Genomic DNA, 16,236 nt, shown 5'->3' on the forward strand with positions numbered 1-16,236 from the left:
TCTTTCCTCTACTCCATTGCATTATTTCCCTCCATCACTTAACCATATCCTTACTGTTCCCATATTTTGTCATGCCACTTCTTCTTTAAAGAAACATGAATATATGGATTTTAAAGAAAATATAAACTGTATATGTTCAGAGGTGTGGGGGGGGGGCGGGGGCGGGCGGGGGAGCGCTAAGAAGTACGACAAGCTCAGTAGACAAATGTATTGATATCAGTAGTATAAATCCCACTATATGTTGAGCAAATACAGTAACTGTTCATGGAATCAAAGAGCTGGAAATTCACTTGAAGACCATCTAATCTGATCCTCTGTTTAATGCAGGGAATCCAGAGCTAGAACATCCCCAATGAGTGGTTGTCCAGTCCCTGCTTAAAGAACTCCAGAAAAGGAAAACCCACCACCTCCACAGGTAATTGGTTCCATCTTAATCTTTGCTTTGCTGGATTAGAACAAAAGACTATCTGGTCCAGAATTCTGTTTGCCAAAACAGCCATTCAGCAGCAGGTTATGAAGGTGAAGACCTTCTTCTGTTATCTCTGCCCAGCAATCGGTCTTCAGAGCTACTGCTTCTGTACCTTAATCTGGGTTATTCATCTAGTCTTTCTTTAAAACCTTCTAAACTAGTGGCCACCAATGTATTTGAGGAAGTGAATTCCAAAACTTAATTCTACCTTACATGGGGAATTACTTCCTAAGAAGTTACACACACATGTACGTTGTTCTCATGACCTACAAAGCTGGGTCTGGGGAGGGTTGTGGGGGAGGCAGGACTCAACCTGGCTTTATCCACATGAGCAAGGGCTCACCTGGACTGCACCGGACCACACACCTACATGATTGGTGCAGTGGTGATGCTCTAAAGGATCTGGTGGAGGATCCAGTGTCCTACAATGCATTGCAGCAGAGAAACTGCCCATTGGAGAAAGGCATCAGAGAAACTGCCTATGTCCATGCAGCAGCTCCCAGCTTCCTGGCTGCTCTATAGGCAGCACTCTATGGTAGTCAGCCAGATGAACTGTCGGGAGCTGCTGCAAACAGCTCTGATCATGCACACGATCAGGGCTGTGAGGTAAGATGGGGCTTTGCCCTTTTTATCTTGCTTAAAGGCAAGGTTGAAAAAAAGAGGAGCCCAGCTCTGGAGAAGCAGGGTAGGCTCAAGTCCTGTGGCTCCAAATGAGACTCTTTACCCTGGTTTTCCTGCTCCTACTCTGCTGTGGCTAGTCATGAGAATGATCGTATTGGCTGATATGATGCCCAGTTCTAATGTCTCTGTTAGAACTTGCTGCTGCTGCAGACCCAGAAGCAGTGGCACCACTGTTGAGAAGCAGAGGCATTACAGTTTTCCCCATTAGCAACAATGGGTATAAATACGGTAATGCTGATAGCACTACTGCTGATTCTCTACTAGGGATGTGCAAACCGTTTCAAACTCAGACTGGTTCGAATTCAAACCAGGGTGGTTCTATGGTTCAAATTCGAACTGAACCAGACATCAGGTTCAAGCTGCAGGTTTGAATTCGAACCAAACTGGGGGTAGTTCGACTCAAACCTGTTCAAACCTGTTTGAACCTCCAAAAGTGGATGGGGTGGTAGCTGGCACCCATGGGTACCTACTACCTAAACCCCAAAGCAATCGGACATTTGTATGATTTTTAAATGAATTTTTGAAGTTTATTTTTATTTTTTCTCATAGGGTATAATAGGACTCGAACCAGCCCATTATTCCATGAACCGCACTCAGAACACATCAGAAACAACAAAACCCACTACCTCATGGGTTGCTAACCCATGGGTGGTTGGCATCCTCACTCTAGGCCACCCCAGCACCCCCCAAGTGCAGTTATGGGGCTGCTGAAACCTCCATTCTTCCCTATGGAGAAAAACCTTAAAGCCACTTGTGGGGTGTTGGAGTGGCCCAGAGTGAGTGGTGGTGTAGTGCACAGAGGGTGCTAACCAGTCCCATGGGTTGCTAACCTTAAAGGCACATTGCTAACCTTAAAGGCACATAAACTTCAAAAATCACTTAAAAATCAGCCCTTTGCCCGATTCCTTTCAAATAATTCTGATAGCTTCCTTGCCCCCCTTGGGCACTACCACCCACCACACTCTGCTCTACGCCACCCCTTTGCCCTTGATGTGAAGCTATACATTTGCTGACACCTCCATGCTTCTTTATGGAGAAAAACCTTAAAGACATGTAAACTTCAAAAATCACTTAAAAATCAGCCTTTCGCCCAGTTCTTTTCAAATAATTCTGATACCTTCCTTGCCCCCCTTGGGAACTACCACCCACCACACTCCACTCTAGGACACCCCTTTCCCCCCAACGTGAAGCTATACATTTGCTGCAATCCTCATTATTCCCTATGAGGAATTCAAAAATAGTTTTAAAATTAACCAATAATCAGAGAAGTGTCCGATTGCCTTGGGGTTTTGTGAGTGGTAGGAACCCCTGGGTGCCTACCACCTACCCCACGTTTGTGCCCCTAGGTGCGCCACAATAGGGGATATGGGCTGGTTTGGGTCCCATTATACCCTATGAGAAAAATAATTAAAAATATTTCAAATATTTATTAAAAAATCATAGGGGTGTTCAAATGCTTCAGGGTTTGCGTGGTTGTTGGCAGCCATGGGTGCTCCACAATAGGGAATAATGGGCTGGTTCTAGTCCCATTATACCCTATGAGAAAAAAAATAAAAATAAATGTCAAAAAATCATAAAAAATCATACAAGTGTCCGATTGCTTTGGGGTTTGGGTGGCAGGTACCCATGGGTGCCAGATACCACCCCACCCACTTTTGGAGGTTTGAACTGATTCAAACCAGTTCAAACCGGTTTGAAACGGTTCAAATTCAAACCGAACCAGGGGGGGGGGTTCGAGCAAAACCAAAACCGAACCACCCCCTCCTGGTTCGAACCCAGTTCAAATTTGTACTGAACTGGGCAAACTGGTTTTATGCATATCCCTATTCTCTACAGTTGCTGCTTCAGGGCCTGCAGCACTGGTGCTCCAAGCTCTAATGTAGGTGTTAGAACGGTGCATCATGTTGGCTATTATATTTGCTTACAGGCTGAGCACTTGTGAGCTCCAGAGAGAAGGTGTTGATGTAGCTAAAGGTGATTTATTTATTTACTACATGTCTATCCTGCTTTTCCTTCAAGGAGCCCAGTACATGGTCATGTTTATCCCCACAATAACCCTGTGAGGTGAGTTCGGCTGAGAGGGAAGTGGCTCGCCCATTATCATAGCTGAATGGGGTTTCATAGTTGAATGGGGACTTGAACTCAGGTCCCCCAGTCCTAGTCTAATACTCTAACTACTATACCACACTGGTTCTCCAGTTCCCTTCCCCTAGCAGTAGCAGGCCCCTGACCTCATATTCCTCTCTGCATTTGCAATTCCTTGTGCTGCCATAATGCAAATACCATCCTTTCCCCACAACCCTGCCCACCGCCATGCACAAACACCTCAGATGGATCAACATCACCGTTTACTGAAGGAGAGAAGCAGCGGCAGCCACTGGGACCAACTTAATATTCATCTCCACAACTGCGTTTGACGCCACAGTTACTGAGCCGGGAGCTTGAGTCGGACCCTAATTGCTAAACAAGTATCTGGAGGCATCTGGTTTCCCTGGGAACAGGCGCAGCTTTTTGACTGTGCTGATTTATAGTGTTTCATTTATCCCTTTAGGAGGAGCCAGACCTCAGTCAGCCCAAGGAAGAGCTGGTATTAATAAAGGAGTTGCTATGGATGGACCAATTTCTATCTAGCTTGGGAAAGGCTCCCACCTTGCCTTCCCTAAAGCTTTATCCATCTGCAAGCTCCCAGGAAACAGCTCCTAAATGGACATCTTGGCTGGGAAGCAGAAGGACTGCCATTCAAGCTATTGTGTGTGTGTGGGGGGGGCGCATGCAGAGAAAGAAAGCAATCCATTAACGTGTAGAAAAGGCAGGGAAGGAGAGGGGAGTGATATCCCCTTAGTAAATGGGAAGCATCAGTGATTTTGTGGAAAGCAGACCCGGGGAAAACAAGTAAACAGCAATTGCCTTTCTCAGCATCCAACTTCATAAAACAAAAGGTGGAAATGAAATCTGGACATTCCTCAAAATGAACAAAGCCATGTTTGGGCATTGTTTGTTTCCTGTTCCTGACACATGGTCACTGTTTCGGTCAGCTAGACCAAACTTTAGTAGTGTAGTACTGCTCAACTACACCACTGCTCAACAAGAACAGTTCATCACAATTTGCTGCCCAACTTGAGAAGTGTTTGCTTTCACTGCACAACTTGCACTGCAGTGGTAATATGGTGCTAAAGCACAGAGCATTCTATATTTCCTAGGAAATGCCAGTGGTTAGGGTTATGATGAGTGCGGTGTGTGTAGAAATGACTTGTATATTGCAAGGACCCCTGGATGAATGCAGCAGCATGCCTTGAGATACAATAGGCAAGTTTGACATTAGGGTAGGAGAAGCCCCCTACCCTAAATTGGGAGCTGGGCACACTCCCATTTGCCAATGGTGTGTCAGTTCTAAACCAAGTCAGAGGCTGGGAGCCTGATCAGGAGCGAAGTCCCAGCTGGATAGGACAAGCACACCCTGCCCAGATTCCATCCCCAGTTTCAGAACTAAGTAGGAAGAAAAATCGTCCTACCCAGCTGGGGCTTAGCTCATGATCAAGCTCCTGACCGCTGACTTTGTTTTTACTTGACACACAATTGGCAAACCGAAGTGTCCGCAACTCCCAAATTAGGGTAGGGGGCTTCTATCCTAATGCTAATCATGGGAACTGCTCTGATGTTTCCCAAAACACCTATCATCGAGCTGAAAAAAGAATCAATGTCCCCAGCTAGTAAAGAAAACAGCTGTAATGTTTCTCCTGTTCTATTGCTTTGAGTAGTTAGCCCACCTAAAGACAATTCTATTGTAGAAAGGTGGAATCATCATCATCATAATAGGCAGCATCCATATTAATAAGTGATGGTTAATCACCATTGAAATCAAGGAGACAAGTTAGTCATGGCTTGCCTGAGTTCCACCCATTTCAATGAGTGATCAAAATCGTGACTAATTTTGTCTAGATGGTGCCCACTGATAATAATGGTTCTGCACCATGTCCTAGGATCCATTACAATGCCATCAAGGATGTAATGATGCAACTCATGGACCATACATGATCACGAAGTTGTGTGCTAGCCATTGTGTGCTAGCCAAGTTGCGTTCAGCCCCCACCCCCAGCATGTGGCCCTCTCCCCATGGCATGCACTTCCCACCCCAGCTGGAAGCAGGAAGATAAGGGGCAGAAGGGGGAAGGGATGGGAAGCAGGCAGGTGGAAGCGGAGAGGCAAGTGGGGGGTGGCAGTGCTCTGGAGGCAGGAGATGCGTGTGTGAGACTGTGGGGTGTGGAGCATGAGGCTGTGGGAGGGAGAGTAATTTTTTTAAATAAAATAAAATAATTGTGAACCCCCCCCCAATGGTCGGGGGTATTTGGTCAGGGCTTGGACCGAACAGGGGATGTTTGGGTTCGACCCCGAATGGTTGAATTGAACAGGTTTAATGTTGAACATGTTTGATGTCAAACCTGTTTGCACATCCTTATCAGTTTTCTCTCTAAGTTTTTTCATCTGAGTGCGGAATGAGTTTTGTTCTGGGTGGCAGTATCAAGGCAGTGTGTGCGCACATGCATTCAGAGAGGGGCCTTCCTGATTCAACCTGAGCGGGATCTAAAATTAACTGAGCAGACATCAAAAAACTTGTGAGAATGTGCACGTGCACATGCCTTAGAGGGAACACTGCTCCCTATACTGTTTCTGTACCCAGAGATTTCCCATCATGACTATTATTTATTTATTACCATTTTATCCCACTCTTCCACCAAGGGGCTGAGAGCCGTGTGCATGAGTCTTCTTCTGCCCCCCACCCCCTCAACTATTTTACCTTCAAAACAATCCAGTGAGGTGGGTTAGGCAGATGGATAGTGACTTGTCCAAGTGTGCCCAGAGAGCCATATGGCTGATCAGGGAGTTGAATCTGAGTCTTTCAGGTCCTAGCTAAAATGTTCTAACCCCCACACCATCCTTCTGCGAAACTTGATTGTGTAAATGTCCGATTTGGAAACATATCTATGGACAGGAACCCGAACTCTACCTGGAGTAGATAAAAAGTCACCTCGGTCTCTACACCGCCTCCAAATGGCTGTATTAGTTCGTACATTCGAGCACAGCAGCAGTGCTATGATGAGGCAACTCAGGGGCGCCCCTAATGCAGAACCCAGAGCTCTGTCCAAGGTGCTGAAATCTTTCCGCTTACTCCTGAAGGGCAATGTAGTGGGCATGTTATGATGAGGAGTTGCTAGCTGAAGAGTAAACCTAAAGTCCTGCCGGGGTTGAAAAATGCCCAGAAGTGTGGGGGTGGATGGGGTGTCTTTTTGAAAGCATCGTTTGCCTCTTTCTGCCTTCTCACGGGCACATTCAGAAAGGGAGGGGAAGAGCTCCCGAGTCCCGAGAGTTCTGTGCCATGAAGGAGGGGAGGGAGGGCGCGGAAGCAGCCAAGCCGTCACAATGCAGATGTCGTTCCCTGGACAGAAGCCTGCGTAGGAAGTGACAGAGGAAACAGAGCGGCCGACCCTGGCGGGGGCGAAGACTCTCCCCTTTCCAATGAAGCAGCGGTAGATGGTCTCTCCCTCCCGCGCCTGTTCTAGCCCACGCAGCATCCCTGCCAGAAAATTAAACTCCCTTCTTGGGGAGGCCACCTGCGGGGGAGGAAAACGGAGATGACTGCGAAAGCGCAATTTTCACCCACAGGTGAGGGAAGACGCACCAGCACGCCGCCCGCTCCCCGCCCACCACCAAGGCTGCCAAGTGATCAGGAGCACACATAACCGACCCAGACGGCTTCTTTGCCTTCTCCGCAGCTTGGTATGCAGGAATCCGCAGGTGAAGCCTTTCAAGGCACTGAGTTAAGCACGATCACTGGCCAATGTCAGCACAGCAAGCTGCTGTCAAAGCTACAGGGCAGAAGCCGGTAAAAAGATTTTCTTCAAAAGTGCCAACTTTAAAACAAAACAACAACTGGCGATAGGACTGCTGCATTTTCCACAGCTGCATGACAGACAGAAATCAAATAAATGAAGACCCATATCAGTGCGTCTGTGGTAGGAAAGGTATCATCCATTGAATTTCCACCTGGCCAGCAGTTGTTAAAAGCAACTCTGAAAAGAAAGAACCTGTCAACTTACCCCTAGCCTGCTTCTAGCTAATCCCTCCCAGCCCTGCTGCTCCCCATACCCACAGGTTCATATCCAGCAAAGCAAACCCTCAACTTCTTCCCTTCCCTTCATCATGCAACCTCCAAACTCCTAAGCAGGAGCATCAGGGGAGCAGGGGTTGGTCTTATGGTAGCAAACATGAATTGTCCCCCTTGCTAAGCAGGCAGGGTTCACCCTGTTTGCATTTGAATGGGAGACTTCATTTCCATTTGAATGGGAGACTACAGCCCCTGCTAACTGAGCAAAGAGACACCTTTTCAGGTGGTGATTCTCTTATATTTAGCAGGGGGAGAGCAACTGGCCCTATCCAGCCACAGTACAGCATCCCTCCAGTGGCTGTTGCTGGAGTCTACCTTACGTTTCTTTTTAGACCATGAGCCCTTTGGGGACAGGGCACCATCTTATTTATGTATTATTTATTTTTCTATGTAAACCACTTTGGGAATTTTTTTGAAGAATGGTATATTATTATTATTATTATTATTATTAGTGATAGTAGTAGTAGTAGTAGTACATGTGAGCACAGTGAGATGATGAGGCCATTCTGGGAAGAACATCTGAATACTTGCATGCAGAAGGTTCCAAGTTCCTTCCTTGGCATCTCCACGATAATAGGGATGTGCCCGAAGACTCTTCGGCACTGGCGGGGGTAGCACTTTAAGGGCAGCGGAGAGTGTACTCAGCCCCCCCGCTGCGTTTCCCCTGCTGGTGCTCTTCAAAGTCCAAGCCCCTCATGGCGGCAGCGTTCCTCCCTGCTGCCCCGTTCCCCCCGTCGGCCGGAAGTGGCCGAAAGTTGCAAGCACGCATGTGCCCATTGTGCGCGTGCATGGCAGATGGGCGGGCACGCGCACGACGGGCTCACGCGCGCTCGCCACTTCCGGCCACTTCCGGCCGACGGGGGGAACGGGGTGGCAGGGAGGAACGCTGCCGCCCTGAGGGGCTTGGACTTTGAAGAGCGCCGGCAGGGGAAACGCGGCGGGGTGGGTGGGTGAGTACACTCTCCCCCACCCTTAAAGTGCTACCCACGCCGGTGCCGAAGCACTGAATTGCGCCCCAGCACCGAAACATTTCGGAGGCCTTTACAATGGCCTCCAAAACGTTTCGGGCACATCTCTACACGATAGGGATGAGAGAGACTCCTTCCTGCAACCTTAGATAACTCACTGCCAGTCTGTGTTGCTAATAGTAAGCTAGGTGGACTAATGGTCTGACTCGGTATAAGGCAGCTTCCTATGTTCCTAACCCTGGAACATTTCAAACCACATAGGCTTCCTCCTCTAGAACACCAACTGTTATTTGAGATTATTATGGTACATAAAAAACAATGCATGTCTTAGCATTTTAATAAGACTAGAATACATATGCGGTCATAGGCCTTTGAACCTTGGTCTCTTCCAGGTGGAGGACTTTATGGTAACTTCCCTGTGTGTCCACACTGAACCACATGTGGAAGAGAAACAGAGCTTCCACATGCAGCAGTTCTTGGGAGTTTCTTTTTGGTACTCTTGTCACTATTTTATTCCCGCAATGTGGGTCAGAATACTGTTGGGGTCGTATCTCCCATGTCTTTCTCACTCTTCCATTTCCCTACTGAGTCTGGCATTTTAAAAAACAATGCATTATTATTTCAATTCTGTTGTCATGAACTTCTGGTGAATTGCACTTGCAAGTATCTTCTGCCCCTTCTGCCAAATCTTGACTCCTTTGGATCTTGGAATGGAGTAAACAAGAAAAGGAAACAAATATTTGATGCAGTCTGATATTTTGGGCTACTACTGCTGCTTGTTAATAATTTCCTGAAATAGTTTCCTCCTGGTGGAACCTTCCCTTTTAATGACTTGGCTGCAATCCTTGGCTACAAACTTTCTTGGGAGTAAGCCTCAGTGAACATAATCGGACTTATTTCTGAGTAATATATGCATTTATGCATATATACAATATATGCATTTCTGATATTGTTCTGTGCAGACTACCAATTTCCTCATTTAAAAAATGTTAAATAACCAATCTTTCAATTGCTGGGAGACAGGGAAGAATATGTTATATGGTGAAGTAGGTCCACTGTGTCTGTTGCTGCTTCATTTTGGATGGATCCTTTGGGCCCACACCCTCATTTTTACTGGACTGTATTTTGTCTTTCTCTGAAAAGGAAGGAAGACAGGCGGCTCAGTCTGGAAGCAGCTCTTGAGAAGAGAAGGCTCAGACTAGGGGAACTTTTTTACCTGGAGCTTTGTGACCAGAAATTTGCTAACAGATATCAAAGGAGTTTTGTGTAGTATTTCGTGGGGAAGTGTGTGTGGAGGTACACAAGTAGTCCCCCTTTATCACAAAGGAGACACCCAGCACAAGGAGAAGGTGAGTACTACCCCACTTTTGTAATTTTCAAAACTAAAAGTACAGCTCTCCTGCTTCTGTTTGTCTTTTCTATGGTTGTTGTATTTTGTTTTTGGTGTTTTATGGTTTTTACTGTTCAACTAATCTTAAGGGTTTAAATGTTGTTTTTATAGCATTTTATGGCATCCCATTTCCAGGCTGACATGTCCTCTGCTGTCATGGAGAATGGAAGGAGGACATCAGCCTGAGGAAGAGGGGAATGCTCCCTTAGAAGGGACCCCTTCCTCAGGTGATGCAGCTATATCCGCTTGCACAGTGGGTACTCTTCCAGGGAGTGGGGGCCTCCTAGTAGTGAATGATTCAATTGTGAGGGGCATAGAGAGATGGGTTTGTGACCCACATGTAGACTGCATGGCGACTTGCCTCCCTGGTACAAAGGTTGTGGACGTCATGCAGTATCTAGATAGGCTGTTAGGCAGTGCTGGGGAGGAGTCAGCCTTTGTGGTGCATATAGGCACCAACAATGTTAGGAAATGCATAAGGGAGGTCCTAGAAGCCAAATTTCAGCTGCTAGGTAGCATACTGAAGGTCAAGACCCCCAGAGTAGCATTCTCTGAAGTGCTACCTGTTCCATGGGTGAAATTCCGTCTTCTTTTGATTAATAGAGTCTTACACACACACACACACACACACACACACACACACACACACACACACACACACCTTTTGTGGAGTGCAATTAAGCAGTGGAGCAGAAAAGCAAACATTTAAAGGAAGAAAGTGTTGATCCCTCTTTTCAAATGATTTCAAAATATTTGGAAAAACAAATCATTTTCCTGTCTCTGCCCTCCTCCCCTACCCCCAGCTAAGCAAATGGGCCCAACAGCCCACCATTAATACAATATATTTCCAATTGACATTATATCAATATGATTCCACAACTTCTCTTCCCATTTCAATAGTAAACGAACCATGATTTATGAACCATGCTTCAGCTCAATTTCAATGCCCTTCCTGGCACTTAGGGAGGTGGGACTCAAAAAGGTTCATTAAGTGAAACATAATTTATAGTGGCCCATGACTCCAGAGTCACACACATATATGTTGTGTTTGTATCACTTCTCCCATGTTGGTTCACATCCAGAGCAATAGGGCACTTGTGGAATGCGCAGGTGTGCAGCAGTGCCAAAAGACAGCTTAATTCCACTAAAAATGGGGATTTATCCAATTCCACAATAGTGCTCTTGTGCAAAAGTTCCCATTAAAATAAACGAGGTGTGCCCCACAGTCACAAAACTGTTGTGCAACCGGAAGCATGTTGTGGCAGTGCAACAGTAATCTGGAGCACAAGCTCCCATCTTCGCACAAATGGTTAGCACAACAGCTTTTGCACTAGCCAAACATCCTGCTGCAAGCACTCAGCTGCTCTGGATGTCAGCCACAATTTTGGCACTCCACAGTGCAGTCACACACATAAGCAACCCTGCCCTCCAATCCCCTCATTTCCAAACCATAAGGGCCGGTTCACACCTACAATTTAATTGCAGTTAAAGCTGCCAGAGGTTGTAACTGTAGTATGCCCGGACACACAAAACCACGGTTAAGGGTCTATAGTTAACTCCAGTTTGTCCCACCAAACGTCAGTTAGAATCTGAAGTTTTCTCTAAGCTTCACCACTGACCACTGAGGTTTTGCCGCCGAAGAGGTACGCCCGAATGCAGACTTGGCCATAACCGTGGTTAAGCGCCCATTTCCAAACCCCAATCATAGTGGTGGTTGCATAGACCCACCCAAAGACGTGGCTGCTCCATTCTTCTGGCACTTGCGGCTCCCGTGGGCGACGCAGCCATCCTAGAGAAGCTGGAAATTGGGGATCTCTACTCCCAGTAATCACTGCTCCTGAAGATCTATATTAGGGATGTGCACGGACCGGTTTGGAGGCCATTCTACTGGCCTCCAGACCGGTCCGGACATGGGGAAGTTCGGATTCGGAAGGGTTAGGGTGGGGGGTTCCATTAAAGGGGGGGGGCTTTACTTACCCCTCCCACGTTTTCCCAACTCCAGCGCCGTAGTTAGTGTAAAAATCCGGCAGCAGGATCCCTCCTTGCCACCCGCTTCAATCTCCGAATTGCTTGCTTCTTTGCTTTTTGCGCGCGCAAAAGGCTTCTTAAAGACTTTTGCAGCCCGGCAGGGAAGGGGGCGGGAGGACATCTCCCTGCCGCGAGCGAGCGGTTGGGGCGAGATTGAAGGGGATGGCAGGGGGCTTCAAGGGGGCGACAGGGAGGTATCCTGCTGCCCGATTGTTTACCACGGAGGAGGAGCCATCGGAGATTGAAGCGGGCGGCAAGGAGGGATCCTGCCGCCAGATTTTTACACTAACTACGGCACCGGAGTTGGGAAAACGCGGGAGGGGTAAGTAAAGCCCCCCCGCCCTTAATGGAACCCCCCACTCCAGTGCCAGACCACAGCTCTGCGGTTCTGTGCACACCCCTAATCTACATATGCCATAATGCCAATCCTGACCAGGGAATTTCGAATGGCTGGAAGGGTCTGCTCCACAACCCATTGCCCGTACTGTCCGTGCAAATGGTTTGTGTGTGGGTGCTATGGGCAGGATTTGAAATGCTGCCCCCCAGAACGGATTCCTGAGCAGCCAAGTTCTATTCTTTTCACTGAAAGGTTGGGGAAGAGGGGCCCAGCCCCTTTTCCTTTTGAGGGTTCTTTCCTGAGCGGCTTGCTCATAATAAGGGTCATGAAAGGCAGCCCCCCCCAAAGGATCCACGAGCAGACAAGTTCTATTCTTTCACAGAAAGGTTGGGGAACCAGGGCTGAGACCCTTCTCCTTTGGGGGGTTCATGCCTCCAGAGGCTTGCTCATGACCAGGGCCGATCACTGAGGACAGTCTTGGGTCAACTGAGATCCTTTTTCAGGGATCCAGCCACCCAACCCAGGGCTCAGTGGCTGGGCATGAGAGTGACAGGCCATGGGGACACCCCCAGACAGCTCATGAGATGGACCATTAATGTGGAGAGGAGAGTATTGCCTGGAAACAGTGGAACTGATTCAAGAGGACAATCCATCCCCTTCTCCACCCAACACCTCCCTCACAAGAGCTCCATCCCCCAGTTCCCATGTATCTGCATATGGCACACAGATGGATCAGAACCGGGATTTTAAAAACTTGAGTGAATGTAATTTCCCATTGGCCCATGGCCCACACCCCACGGCCATGCGTGTGGGCTGCCTATGGCACATGGGGTCTGGGGTACCTACAAGGTTGCAGAGGAATTTGGGGGAAGGGTCCCCCCTCTTTTTCAACAAAGCTAGTTGGGGCCCCGCCTTGGATTCCCTGGTGGTTAAGTGAGCAGCTCAGCTCGTGAACTTGCAGTCCGCAGGTGGGGATAACCCCTGCATGGACCAGGCATATCCCCAATAGACTGGCCCGTTCATGAGAGTGTGAGCCTACTGGGCGGCAAGCTGCTTGCAGCAGCTTTTTGATGGGTGTGGCTGCAGTGTTCTGCTGGGGTTTCCTCGCAACATCTTCCCTGATCATGGTGGGGCAGGACTCCTCCCCAACCCCAGCATCCTTTGCCCTCCCCCATCTGCATATCCCATCCCAGTGATAGTGGATTTCCCCTCCTCTCCAGTACTGGAAGCAGGATCCCCCTGCCCCTGCAACTGGAGTTTGTGTGGTGCTTCCGGGGTGCAGGGCCATTGAGGAGGCAGCAGTGCGATGGCTAGAACAAGCAGTGCTGGCACTGCATGGCATTTAAAGAGCTTTCAATGTGCTTCCCCTGCTGAGGGCGGGTGGAGCACTCTGAAAATGCACGACTGCGCTCAGCACACCCCACTGGAAATTGTAGCCAGTTGCGGTCAAGCAGCTGTTGCGGTGACACTTTGCCTACAGTCTGGCCACGGAGCTGGCTGGGATCAGGCTGGGAGGCCAAGCGGCAGGGAGGGGCTCCCCTCTCTTTCAACTCCAGTTAGGCTAACGGCGGTTTGCTGTACATCTGCGGCGCAAATTGGAGTTAGGAATTTTAACTCGGGTCAGGCTTAACTGCGGTTGTAGGGTACATGTGAATGTGGCCTAGGTACCTTACCCAGAACACATACCCCTTCCTTGATCCACTTCTTGTTACCTCCCCACTTTGCACTCTTCCCCTTTTATACTTCCTTTTAAGGATTGATCCCTCCCATTTTCCGATTTGTCCCTCCATCACAAATCAGTGAGAACTGGTGGATAGAATGAGGGCTCTGGGCTGATATTCTTACTCTGCCATGAATGTCACTGGGTGGCCTATAGGCAGTCCCCGCTCCCCACCTCTGTCTTTTATTAAATAAAGGAGTATGAATGGCCTACATCCTGACTGTAAGGCTAAATATCTTGATGCGGATTGTGATCGACTTCGCAGTGCTGCAGACATGAAAATCACCCCCACCCACAAGCTTCCGCTTTCTTGGTTGCTCCTGACATAGGGCAAGGATATCAACTTGCTCGAAGATTTCTACAAGTGTTCAATATATGCAATGAACAAGTAAATAAATAATGATGCTTTAAGTGTAATTTTGCCACATCAATAATTATTTCTATTGAAATATACATTTTAAGAACTTTCTGGTGCATGTTAAGCTATGACTTTCTTTCCCTTCTCTTATTGCTTGTATTGTTATTTTTAAAGCTACAATAAAAAGCACACATTACAGAGAGCGAGATAACGAATTTCACACTTTGACTTCAATTGTGGTGGTTGTCTCTGCTTATTGGTTTGCCCCCTCCCTGCCTCCAGTCTTCTGCGCTGCTCTTTTCTATGCCCTAGCAGCTTCTTAAAAGGCACCTTTCCCCCCCACCAAATGCAATCAATTTCTGTCACCCATGCACAGGTCTGGAAAATTAATAAGGAATGGAAAATGAAGGCTCGTCCTGTTTTAACGCCAGAAAATAATGCTGGAGGGGGACAGGTTAGGAGGAGAACTGCCTTGGTCATAATATGATTTTACAAAATGTCAGTGTGCAGCTTTGAGAAAATTGGTGTGTGTGTGTGTGCATGCACATACATGCTGTGGGTGGCATGATCTAGCATTAAGACAATTGTTTTGCTGAATCAGAGCAAAGGTTCATCTAGTCCTGCATCTTTCCCAACAATAGCCAACCAGATGCATCAACAGCCTGTTGTTTGTTCTCAGCATCTGCCATTCAGAGGTATACTGCCTCTTAACTTGGGGGTTCTACTTAGCAATCCTGGCTAATAACCTTTGAGAGATGAGTCTTCCAAGTGGGGTAACTTGTGAACTGCCTAAATGATTTGAACCAAATTTGCTACAGCTTTACATAGGGACACCTCAGTGGCATAGTTTGTGATGATGTCATCCATCCTGATTCAAGATGATGGCCGCACAAATATTGGAGGTGCAAGTTTTGAATCGCCTTACCGATTTGAACCAAATTTGCCACAGGTGTAGGGACACGTAGGGACAGCTCAAGGGCATAGTCTGTAATGATGTCATCCACTCTGATTCAAGATGGTGGATATATGAATGTTTGAGGTGCAAGTGGGAACTGATTTGGATGAAATTTGGTACAGTCGTAAGGACACATAGGGACTCATCAAACACATAATTTGTGATGATGTCATCCACCCCAGTTCAAGGTGATGGACTCATGAACATTTGAGACACAAGTGGACTAACTTGTTAACTCCCTGATTGGGACCAAATTTATTCCAGTTGTAGGGATAGTAAAAGAAAAATAGGCAGATTTGTTCTTACAAGAATAACTTGTCTTATTTTTCCCATCGTTTGCTACGCCCAGCATATGTGAGCATTAGTGAAACACTGCACATGCATGCACTAACACACACACACAAACACACACACCCATATTGATGAACTAATATGTTGAATCATATGTACAATATGTAGATTGTTTGTTTTTACAGTGTTTTATGCATGAGTGTTGCTAAGTGGTGGATGATTTCAAGCATTGTGGTTCAAGAAGAAGGGATAAAAACCCAAGGAAAAAATGTATGATCTGGAAATGTAAGAATGAAAAACCATTGCTAGTAAAAAGAAAGAAAATTAGTATGTGCAGTTTTTCCCCCAAGACTGAAAGGTAGGCTGGGTTTTACTGGTGATATAGTGAGGGACCTATTAGGATGGTCCACCTGAGAAGGCTATTGTATCCAATAGGATTCCAAGAAGCTTTGGAAGATTTAGTGATGGCTGTGCCGGTGGTCCTGTTGATGCCCAGGTGGAGAATTGGAAAAACAAACACACCTGGCAGTAGACATGATCGCTTCTAAGTGTGCTCTCTGGCCTGTTTCAAAATTGGCCCCTCGGTATATGGAAGATCTACGGGGACAGAAGTGGCAAGGTAGATTGCTGGAGCACAAGTGGAGAAAGACTCAGCTTGAATAGGACAGATTACAACACAGAACACATTTGAAGATCTATGCTCAGGCAATATGCGTGGTAAAGAAGCTATTATTTTCTGCCCGTATTGCGTCTGCAAGCTCATGTCTGGCAGAGTTGTTCAGGGTTGTGAGAGGGCTAGGGATTATGGGAGTTGAAGTCCAACAACATCTAGGGACCCAAGGCTGAGCATCCCTGTTCTAGAATGTCTGAGAGGGC

At 47.3% G+C, this 16,236-nt stretch overlaps 1 long non-coding RNA gene across 2 annotated transcripts; it reads left to right on the plus strand.

Annotated features, from left to right (window-relative positions):
- Positions 1 to 337: 337 nt before the first annotated feature.
- On the plus strand, positions 338 to 15,062 carry LOC128347093 (uncharacterized). Of its 2 annotated transcripts, none has more exons than XR_008317389.1 (3): positions 338 to 415; positions 9,425 to 9,630; positions 14,491 to 15,062. It is a non-coding gene; the product is annotated as an uncharacterized LOC128347093 (long non-coding RNA). The 2 variants fall into 2 exon arrangements; XR_008317388.1 differs by lacking the exon at positions 14,491 to 15,062 and adding an exon at positions 13,953 to 14,110.
- The last annotated feature ends 1,174 nt before the right edge of the window (positions 15,063 to 16,236 follow it).

Source organism: Hemicordylus capensis, chromosome 2 (genome assembly GCF_027244095.1).
Source record: "Hemicordylus capensis ecotype Gifberg chromosome 2, rHemCap1.1.pri, whole genome shotgun sequence".
In the NCBI taxonomy this organism is placed as follows: Eukaryota; Metazoa; Chordata; class Lepidosauria; order Squamata; family Cordylidae; genus Hemicordylus; species Hemicordylus capensis.